Source organism: Coptis chinensis, chromosome 5 (assembly GCF_015680905.1).
Source record: "Coptis chinensis isolate HL-2020 chromosome 5, ASM1568090v1, whole genome shotgun sequence".
In the NCBI taxonomy this organism is placed as follows: Eukaryota; Viridiplantae; Streptophyta; class Magnoliopsida; order Ranunculales; family Ranunculaceae; genus Coptis; species Coptis chinensis.
In genome coordinates, this window is record NC_141460.1 from 22773752 (window position 1) to 22783040 (window position 9289).

A 9289-nucleotide genomic window follows, 5' to 3' on the forward strand; every position below is an offset into this window, starting at 1 on the left:
TTTCCACAACCATTCACTTTTCCACACTTATTCACTTGGACACCCTTCGTTCAAAAATGAAAAAGAAGGTGCATGCTAGGTTACGCTATAGGGTTATCTGACTTCGTTTTCAGTTCACTAGGTTGCGTCATAGGAAATCTTGGTGCTTGATTGTGTTTGGATATGTTTTCTGTGATATTTATTTATGGAATGATCCACAACTATTTCGGTTGTTGATATATGATAAACTGCATATTCAGACATATGTTTAAATAGAGTCTCGAGTATCTGACTATAAACGACTCAACTTTTGTGTTTGGTGCATTTCCTTTCATTTCCATATATTGGTGAGTGCACCATTAAGGTAACCGGGCCCTCCCTATGGAGTGTGTGGCTGTAAGTACCGGATCCTAAGTCCACGTTTAACATAATTCACGTTTTCCACTCTTGTATGTTTTCTCGAATTTTTTTTTAGTCATGTTTCTCTATGGAGTGAATTATGTCCTTATTGCTTATTATTTTTCCTTATAAAAGTAAAAAATATTAAAAAATAAATATAGTAGCCTAGGAAGTCATGGGAATCTGACTTTAAAAGACCCACTTAAAAAACAAATTTTCTAAACGTTGTTGTAAAAAATTTGTTTGGGGGTGGGGTGGTCGTGTTTCCGTCCTAGAATGTTTTATGTCCCATTAGAGTTGTTTATGCCGTTTAATTGTAATTCGATTTGGGTTGACATATTTTATGAATTTAGAGTTCATTCATTCGCATAACGTACGTCATGCACACACTTTGAGGCATTTTCCACTATCTTATATGTCATCCACGGTCAGAATAGAGTGTTTTATGAATCATTGGATTGGAAATTCTCTCCTGATCATTTTCATATCTCATTCGCAAAAATCGGACCGGTAACGAAGCGGCAATTTTAGTTTGAAGTTGCGCAAAAAATCGAAAAATTTCGAATTAGGCTTGGGCCAAACCCGCGCGCACCGGCAGCGCACCTGCGCCCCTTACCTCCACACCAAGTCGTGATTTCATCTTTTCAAAACCGCCATTAACGACCACCAAGCTTCAAAACCTAAAAAAAAAAAAAAATTAAAAAGATACCTAAACTAACCCACGCCAACCATAAAAAATCCACTTCAAATCTTCTCTAAATCCTTCCACCACCATCTCCACCAAGTTAAAAAACCAAAAAAGCCACCGAAAATTTCAAAATTGTGAACTGTCGCACCACCACCACTGTTTTTTCATTCGGTCGACTAAAATTCCAACACCACATCCCATTTAAACCCCCACTACATTCCAAACACTCCAATGGCTCAACAACATCGAATTTTGCCGAAGCAAGCATTTTCTTGGCGACCACCGCAAGACCGTTTTTACGGTGTGAAATGATTAGTAGAGACTGGAATAGCTTTTGTGGTACTCGACCGAAGCCTTTTACCACGAAGACTTAGTCCGACGGTTTTACAATACGAGGGAGTTGGAGGGGAGTAGAATTTTTGTTATGGTGGCGAAGAGGAGGAAGGAAATAACTACTGGGTTGTTGGCTGAGATTCTAGGCATTTCGCCTAGAATCCATTTGGATGCCATGTTACAAGAGTCCCAATATAATGGGGTAGAGCCATTGATAAACGTGACAGTTACCGAAGGGAACTACAATGCGAGCTCGCATTGTGTTCGCCAGGAATCCCTTAGAACCAACCAGTTGGCTACAGCTCAGTGGATTGGTCAGAACGTCCTAGGGAAGGAGAAGGTCAGCGACATCGGTCTAAACTGCCTCCACATTTTATGGATACTCCAGGAGCAGAAGTACGAGTTCTGTATCTTGGAGTTTTTGCTTAGCATGATTAGGGGAGTAGGGAAGTCTGTTGCACCTCTCCCTGTGTTGATAACCAAGATCATCTTTGAAGTTGAGAGCGACTCACGGCGTCGATAGGTTTTACATCACCCTACACCGAAATCCTCGTATCTATAAGGATTGTGTCCAACGAGTTTGGAGGTTGCCTGAGGATAGGGTAGAGGACGAGGAGGATGGTGGAAATGAGAATGACGAGGAGGATGGGGGAAATGAGAATGCCTCAGAGGATGAGGAGGACTTGAATTGTTTTGATACTGATGCCTTGGAGAGGTGTTGGTCAGATGCAGAACGCATGGCCGTAATTCATCGTGGCATGCGTTCACTCAACACTATCTGCGAAGACCTCCGGACTCGACAGGCTACTATCCATCATAACTTCGAGATCCGATCCTAGTGGGAGGACGAGCGGTGGGAACAGATGAGGACTGAGCTAGAAGCTCAGCGCCAGTTTCGGGCCGACATGCTTACACGATTCCCACCTCACGGGGATTCTCCTTCTGAGGACACACCATCGAGGCACGAGCGTCGTCCGCCGAAAAGGCGAATGGTGCTTGGCCCATCGAGCTTCGGGGAGCCATCTCCGGCGTGCCCTCCGCTACCGATCTTGAAGTAGTTAGGGATAGTATAGTTTGATGTTTTTTATTTGTAGTTTTATTATTGTTAGTTATTTTAATGTAAGGTTTAATTCCGTAATTTGGAGTTTGTAGTAAAAGGGCATTTAATGCCAATTTTAATATAATGTCGTTATTTTTATTGTGCGTGATTGTTTAATATTGATCCCACCTTCCCAAATTGTTTGGGGGTCGTGTTATCTATTCCAGCATGATTTTTATATGACCATTGTTTTAGAAGTTATTGCGGAGTCAGGGTGAAAATATGGCCGTTTAGGCATATCTATGAATAAGTATTATGGTAGGATGAAATCTCGATAAAATAGGTAGATTCTATCCTAAATTCAACCTAAAAGATACTAGGTTTGTTGTAGAATCAAGAAAATGAGTTGTTTCCGATTTCGGTTTGGAAATTTTATTATTTCCGGAAACTGCTGTAAAAACTTTTTGGCAACTTCCCGATCCGTTTTAGCAACTTAAAACCTATATAAACTTCATTCATTCTACACTCACAACCCACACTACACCTAACTTCCATCACTCACCTTTCACTCCCACGTTTCCCACGTTTTGTCTCATTTTTCGATCTTGACACCTCTTTTGCGCATTTTGCAGGAGCGCTTTTCGCTCTACACATTTGTTAGAATTTTTGTACAGGCCTTTTCGCTTCAAGGTGAGCGCGACGGCATCAAACACTGGAATTCAAATCAGTCGAGCCTTTCGCTCCCCGACTTCCGTGGACCAGAAAAAATTCGGTTTCTCGCGGGTTGTTCGGGTCATTTGCAACTATTCCAGGCGTAATTTTGAGATGACATCTCCTACATTGATACCGAACAGTCTTTGAAGATTTGTTCCAAAGCACTACTTATGGTGCTTGGTTTCGCGAGGCGATCACATACGTTGGCTGGGAACCGCTTATGGTAAGACCCAATGCACTTTATTCTCCAACACTAGCATCTTATTTTTATGATAACTGCATTTTCTTTGAGAGATCAGATGGAGAACAAGTGTTCTCCATCAACATTGATGATGAACCAATGGAAATTACCAGGTTCTTGCTAGCATTTGTTCTTGGACTTGCTATGCCCACTGAAATACAAGACCCATGGTGCTATTGGGTAGATAATATGTATGTCTACACTTATGAGTTTTTTCATGAGTCCTATGGGCAGGCATTTTCCGTATCGAGGACCAAGTGGAATATAACGTTGCCTTTGGTAGCCTGTCCATGAACATAGGAACTGTTATGTTTTGGATCATGCTAAATATTTTAGGGGAATGACATTTTTCTTCTGTGAATGATGCCACTTGCAGCGTCTTCCTTGCTTTAGCCATGGGATGTATGTGCCAACAACCATTCATCCCTTGGTGCTATGACGGAAGATGAATTTTTCAATCTTTATCCCAGTGATCCTTTTGACCCACCTATTGAGGAATGTCTTGCATATATCAAGATTTTTGATGATATGGACTTGAGAGCTCTAGCTGAGAATCATTCACCTTCCATCACCAATATTCCCCACCCTCCACCTTTTCAAAGGAACCTCGAGTTTGCACTCGATCCTTTAGTTTCTCCTGTGCTTCATGATTTTTTAAATCCACCTAGTAAACAAATACTTCCCAAGGATAAACCACTTAACACCTTCATTTTCAGACTTGAGACAGTCCCTAACTACACCATGAATGAGTTTTGTGCTAAACCCACATCCTTATTTTTTCCATGTTTTCCCTCTAAAACTTATCCCAATCCACCATATCTTCCACAACCATTCACTTTTCCACACTTATTCACTAGGACACCCTCTCATTCAAAGATGAAACATAAGGTGCATGCTCGGTTATGTTGTAGGTCTATCCGACTTTGCTTTCATTCCACTAGGCAAAGCGTCGTAGGGAAATCTTGGTGCTTGATTGTGTTTTGGATATGTTTTCTGTGATATTTATTTATGGAGCGATCCACAACTATTTCGGTTGTTGATATATGATAAACTGCATATTCATACATATGTTTAGATAAAGTCTCGAGTATCTGACTATAAACGACTCAATTTTTGTGTTTCACCTTCCATCACCAATATTCCCCACCCTCCACCTTTTCAAAGGAACCTCGAGTTTGCACTCGATCCTTTAGTTTCTCATGTGCTTCATGATTTTTTAAATCCACCTAGTAAACAAATACTTCCCAAGGATAAACCACTTAACACCTTCATTTTCAGACTTGAGACAGTCCCTAACTACACCATGAATGAGTTTTGTGCTAAACCCACATCCTCATTTTTTCCATGTTTTCCCTCTAAAACTTATCCCAATCCACCATATCTTCCACAACCATTCACTTTTCCACACTTATTCACTAGGACACCCTCTCATTCAAAGATGAAACATAAGGTGCATGCTCGGTTATGTTGTAGGTCTATCCGACTTTGCTTTCATTCCACTAGGTGCGCGTCGTAGGAAATCTTGGTGCTTGATTGTGTTTTTGGATATGTTTTCTGTGATATTTATTTATGGAACGATCCACAACTATTTCGGTTGTTGATATATGATAAACTGCATATTCATACATATGTTTAGATAAAGTCTCGAAAGTATCGACTATAAACGACTCAATTTTTGTGTTTCACCTTCCATCACCAATATTCCCCACCCTCCACCTTTTCAAAGGAACCTCGAAGTTTGCTTTTCGATCCTTTAGTTTCTCCTATGCTTCATGATTTTTTAAATCCACCTAGTAAACAAATACTTCCCAAGGATAAACCACTTAACACCTTCATTTTCAGACTTGAGACAGTCCCTAACTACACCATGAATGAGTTTTGTGCTAAACCCACATCCTCATTTTTTCCATGTTTTCCCTCTAAAACTTATCCCAATCCACCATATCTTCCACAACCATTCACTTTTCCACACTTATTCACTAGGACACCCTCTCATTCAAAGATGAAACATAAGGTGCATGCTCGGTTATGTTGTAGGTCTATCCGACTTTGCTTTCATTCCACTAGGCTGCGTCGTAGGAAATCTTGGTGCTTGATTGTGTTTTTGGATATGTTTTCTGTGATATTTATTTATGGAACGATCCACAACTATTTCGGTTGTTGATATATGATAAACTGCATATTCATACATATGTTTAGATAAAGTCTCGAGTATCTGACTATAAACGACTCAATTTTTGTGTTTCACCTTCCATCACCAATATTCCCCACCCTCCACCTTTTCAAAGGAACCTCGAGTTTGCACTCGATCCTTTAGTTTCTCATGTGCTTCATGATTTTTTAAATCCACCTAGTAAACAAATACTTCCCAAGGATAAACCACTTAACACCTTCATTTTCAGACTTGAGACAGTCCCTAACTACACCATGAATGAGTTTTGTGCTAAACCCACATCCTCATTTTTTCCATGTTTTCCCTCTAAAACTTATCCCAATCCACCATATCTTCCACAACCATTCACTTTTCCACACTTATTCACTAGGACACCCTCTCATTCAAAGATGAAACATAAGGTGCATGCTCGGTTATGTTGTAGGTCTATCCGACTTTGCTTTCATTCCACTAGGGTGCAGTAGGAAATCTTGGTGCTTGATTGTGTTTTTGGATATGTTTTTCTGTGATATTTATTTATGGAACGATCCACAACTATTTCGTTTTGTTGATATATGATAAACTGCATATTCATACATATGTTTAGATAAAGTCTCGAGTATCGACTATAAACGACTCAATTTTTGTGTTTCACCTTCCATCACCAATATTCCCCACCTCCACCTTTTCAAAGGAACCTCGAGTTTGCTTTCGATCCTTTAGTTTCTCCTATGCTTCATGATTTTTAAATCCACCTAGTAAACAAATACTTCCCAAGGATAAACCACTTAACACCTTCATTTTCAGAATTCCCCTAACTACACCATGAATGAGTTTTGTGCTAAACCCACATCCTCATTTTTTCCATGTTTTCCCTCTAAAACTTATCCCAATCCACCATATCTTCCACAACCATTCACTTTTCCACACTTATTCACTAGGACACCCTCTCATTCAAAGATGAAACATAAGGTGCATGCTCGGTTATGTTGTAGGTCTATCCGACTTTGCTTTCATTCCACTAGGCTGCGTCGTAGGAAATCTTGGTGCTTGATTGTGTTTTTGGATATGTTTTCTGTGATATTTATTTATGGAACGATCCACAACTATTTCGGTTGTTGATATATGATAAACTGCATATTCATACATATGTTTAGATAAAGTCTCGAGTATCTGACTATAAACGACTCAATTTTTGTGTTTCACCTTCCATCACCAATATTCCCCACCCTCCACCTTTTCAAAGGAACCTCGAGTTTGCACTCGATCCTTTAGTTTCTCCTGTGCTTCATGATTTTTTAAATCCACCTAGTAAACAAATACTTCCCAAGGATAAACCACTTAACACCTTCATTTTCAGACTTGAGACAGTCCCTAACTACACCATGAATGAGTTTTGTGCTAAACCCACATCCTCATTTTTTCCATGTTTTCCCTCTAAAACTTATCCCAATCCACCATATCTTCCACAACCATTCACTTTTCCACACTTATTCACTAGGACACCCTCTCATTCAAAGATGAAACATAAGGTGCATGCTCGGTTATGTTGTAGGTCTATCCGACTTTGCTTTCATTCCACTAGGCTGCGTCGTAGGAAATCTTGGTGCTTGATTATGTTTTTGGATATGTTTTCTGTGATATTTATTTATGGAACGATCCACAACTATTTCGGTTGTTGATATATGATAAACTGCATATTCATACATATGTTTAGATAAAGTCTCGAGTATCTGACTATAAACGACTCAATTTTTGTGTTTGGTGCATTTCCTTTCATTTCCATATATTGGTGAATGCACCATTCAGGTAACCGAGCCCTCCCTATGGAGTGTGTGGTTGTAAGTACCGGATCCTAAGTCCACGTTTTACATAATTCACATTTTCCACTCTTGCATGTTTTCTTGGTTTTTGAGTCATGTTTCTCTATGGTGTGAATTATGTCTTTACTGCTTATTGTTTTCCTTTATATTAAACCTAATTCATAAAAAGTAAAAAAGTTTAAAGCTATAAAAATAGTAATCTAGCAAGTCTCGGGAATCTGACTTTAAAAGACCCACGTTTTAAAACAAATTTTTACAAACCTGTTTTCAAAAATTTGTTTGGGGGTGGGGTGTTGGTTTTTCCATTCTTGATCACTCAAATTCCTATTCTTACCCCCACCTCGCTCCCTTGAAGAGTAGCTAGATTTCTTCTTGTTTGTTGTTTTGATGTTGTTTTTTATTATATTTAGTAGATAGGATGTTACGTTGTTAAATTCCGTAGTTAATTTTGACTTTTGTAGTGAAATGTTGTTTGAATGACAATATTAATATAATGTGGTTATTTTCATTGTGCATTGTTATTTAATGTTGATCCCACTTTCCCAAATTATTTGGGGGTGGTATTATGTAGTCCAGCATGATTTTTATATGACCTCCTTTTTTTTAGAAGTTATTTCGGAGTCAGGGTGAGAATATTGCCGAATAGGCATATCTATGAATAAATATCATGGTAGGATGAAATCTCGATAAAATAGGTAGGTTCTATCCTAAATTCAACCTAAAAGATATTAGGGTTGTTTTAGAATCAAGAATATGAGTTGTTTCCCGCTGGTTCGAAATTTTAGTATTTCTGGAAATTGCCGGAAAAGCTTTTTGGCAACTTCTCGATTCGTTTTAGCAACTTAAAACCTATATAAACTTCATTCATTCTACACTCACAACCCACACTACACCTAACTTCCATCACTCACCTTTCACTCCCACGTTTCCCGTTGTTCGTCTCAATTTTCAACCATCAGCACCTCGGAGCGCACCGGCACCCCAAGTAGAGCGCACCTACGCCCTACACATTTTCCTAAAATTTAGCACTGAGCGCACCTGTGCCCAAGTTGAGCGCGCCTCGCACCAAAACACTGTCAAAAAAAAAACAAAAAAAAAAAAAAACCCTGAGGCGCACCTGCGCCCGACTTTCGTAGACCAGAAAATTTCCAGTTTTTTGCGGGTTGTTCCCGGGTCATTTGCATCTGTTCCAGAGCGTAGTTTCGAGATGACATCTCCTACAATAATACTGGAACAGTCTTTCAAAGATTTGTTCCAAAGCACTACTTATGGTGCTTGGTCTCGCGAGGTGATCACACACGTAGGCTGGGAACCGCTTATGGTTCTTGCTAGCATTTGTTCTTGGACTTGCCATGCCCGCTGAAATACAAGACCCATGGTTCTATTGGGTAGATAATATGCATGTCCGGGAGATAAGGTAAGTTTTTAATTCCATTTAGTGTCTGCTTATGTCCCAAGCAATTTAATTCTGTTAACCCCATAATGGGTGGAACTCTTATAGAGTTGCGTCAGTTTTTATATTAGTATGTTTTAACCTTGTTTTGCAGATGTTCCAGAATTTCACGCGTTTCCATGGTATTTTTCTACCCTCTTTATTTAAATGCTTTGAGGACAAAGCATGCTTCTTGTTTGGGGGTGAGCATAGAAACACGGGTAATTAAGGCATCTGTTAGGATATAGATATGTATAATATGCACTTGTTTTCTAGTTAAAATTTCAAATATTCAAAAATATAAATAAATAAGTTATGCTATACACTTAGAAATATTGGTATTGTTTTCTTTCTCTATGCTCTTAACAATCTAGAAGTCTCATGTAGCTTTTGCATTAGAATAATTTTTAGAAACTTAGGTTAATATATAGGTAATAATCTTTGCATCTATCTATAAATATATTACATGAGTATCGATGATTGTTAGCA